Genomic DNA, 2,609 nt, shown 5'->3' with positions numbered 1-2,609 from the left:
AGTTTTATTTTAAATGTGTCATCTTAAACTGCAAGGATGTCTGTTAAACATCACAATTAAACATGCCAAAGGAGAAGTCATGTTGTCAAAATGCCCGCTTAACCCACCCAAACATCTCAAACCCACCCTTTGCTGACCTTCTATAACCCCATTTTTTAAAATTTTTTTTAAACAAGAGAAAGTAGACATGTTGGTAAATGCTAACTGTCCATATTCACATAGAGACACAGTGTAATCTCTGAGCCCAATATACAGAGAAAGGAGGAAAAAAGCTAGAATTCTATGCACTACTACACAGGGGCCTAGCACCCTCCCGCTTCTAGCAGAGCTAAGGGAGCAGAAGGTTTTTCTTTTTTCCCACAGAGCACGGTGGTGTTGATTCCATAAAGTTTTTGTTTTTTTGAGATAGGAAGGGACAAAAATGAATTTGGAACAAAAAGGGGTAGAGATTCTTTTCCCACTGTATTCTGCTCAAGGTATTTCCTCCCAAAATAAGCTGAGAACCATGGTATAAAAGGAGAGAAAAAGGAGACTTCAAAAAACAGGACGAATGAGCACGAGAGGAGAAAAGAAAAAAAAAAAAAAAAAAAGATGGCAACTTGCTCCCAGGGACTGAAGAAAATTTAAAAAGGAAGGTTAGTGAAATAAGTCAAGCAGAGAGAGTCAATTATCATATGGTTTCACTTATTTGTGGAGCATAACAAATAGCATGGAGGACAAGGGGCATTAGAGAGGAGTTGGGAATTTGGGTAAATTGGAAGGGGAGGTGAACCATGAGAGACTATGGACTCTGAAAAACAATCTGAGGGGTTTGAAGTGGCGGGGGGGTGGGAGGTTGGGGTACCAGGTGGTGGGTATTATAGAGGGCACGGCTTGTATGGAGCACTGGGTGTGGTGAAAAAATAATGAATACTGTTTTTCTGAAAATAAATAAATTGAAAAAAAATTAAATTAAATTAAAAAAATTTAAAAAAGGAAGGTTAGAATCCATCAGTGTTCCATTAGTCATCTTCTCCTTCATCCTCCTCTCTATCCTCCCCCTCATCATCATCTTCATCTTCTTCACCTTCATCCTCATCTCCTTCATCAATGTCTTCCAATCCTTCATCATCATCATCATCATCATCATCATCCTCTTCTCCTTCCCCTTCTTCGTCATCCATATCGGGAACCAAGTAGTACTGTAATGGATTTGGCCAAATATCATCTTTGATGACCTCTCCTAATTCATCTGCACCTGCATCAGAATGGTCAGTAAACCAGGTGAAGAAGCTCTCTGGTTCCTCTTGCTGTCTCTTCCTGCTGGCTTTATTCTGTTTGACTTGAACGTTTTGTCAAATCCTTTCCAGATTTCCATTTCATTTCAGTGGACTTTGAAGATGGATCACCACTCTCATTCAGATGAAATTCTTTGGAGAGAACTTTATTTTCGAAGTAAGGGTTTTCATCAAAATAAAAATCTATTCTGTAACCTGATTTAATATCTTCAAATTCTGTCACTTCAACTCTTGTCAAATAATGCAGTGCCTCTTCATCCTCCTCCCCAAGCAGTGCAGACACGTGTGGATGGTTGACAAATGTTGTTACCCAAAAATTGGGGATTTTGGCGATCAATTCCGACCTCTTCTGAAAAAATGGTTGGCGGGGTTTGTTATATTTTTGTTCTACTTTCAAAATCTCCTCACTGGCTTGTTCATTAAGTCTGTCTATTTCATTTTGTACTTCATCAATATGTTCAATTGCGTCTTGCTGTTCTTTTTCTTCTTTATGCAAGTGCTGAGATGTTGACGTCTGCCCTGGCTTGGGAGCAGGAGGCTGTCTCGGTTTCTTCGTTTGAGGCGGGAGCAAAGACTGGCGTTTGGGGGCCATGCTGCGAGGAAACTCCAGGAAACTGGGAGAGAGGCACGTCTAGAAGCTCTGATTGCTCTTAAGGTATTTTCTTTAAACTTTATTTTCGTTTTCTTCTTTGTCTGGGTGAGTTCCATTGCTTCATCTTCCAGCTCACTGATTTGTTCTTCTGTTTCTTCCAATTTGCTGGTGAACCCTTCTAGTAAATTTTTCAGTTCAGATATTATATTCTTCAGCTCTGTCAGTTCTGTTTTGTACTTTCTTATATTTTCTATCTCTTTTTTGAAATTTTCACTATGTTCATTCATTCTTCTCCCTAGTTTGATGAGCATCTTTTTGACCATTACTTTGAAGTCTTTTTGGTAGATTACTTATCTCCATATCATTAGAGTCTTTTTCTGAGGCTTTGTTGGTCTTTTGTTTGGAACATATTCCCCTGTCTTCTCTATTTTCCCAATTCTGTGTTTGTTTCTATGTATTATGTGAAAAAGCTGTCTCTCCCAATATTGAAGGAATGGCCTTATATAAGAGATGACCCATGGGGCCCAGGATCACAATCCTCATAGTCACCAGAGCCAGATGCTTTAGGGATGTCCCCTGTGTGGACTGCATGTGCTAGCCAGCTTTGGCAGAGCTGTGGCTTTAGGTGTGGGGGTGGGGTGGGGACTTGCCCAGCTGTGGCACAGTCATAGCTCCAAGGAGGAAGGGTGGAGTCCTTGCCCAGCCAGTTGTGGTGCTGCTGGGCTTTAGAGGGCTGAGGC

General features: G+C 40.7%; 1 pseudogene; it reads right to left on the bottom strand.

Moving 5' to 3' along the window:
* Window positions 1-966: 966 nt before the first annotated feature.
* LOC122903987 lies at window positions 967-1,884 on the bottom strand (annotated as a pseudogene).
* Between the last annotated feature and the right edge of the window lie 725 nt (window positions 1,885-2,609).

This window comes from Neovison vison, chromosome 4 (genome assembly GCF_020171115.1).
Source record: "Neovison vison isolate M4711 chromosome 4, ASM_NN_V1, whole genome shotgun sequence".
Lineage (NCBI taxonomy): Eukaryota > Metazoa > Chordata > Mammalia > Carnivora > Mustelidae > Neogale > Neogale vison.
Note: the sequence above shows the minus strand (reverse complement) of the source record. Positions and strands in the feature narration are given on the sequence as shown.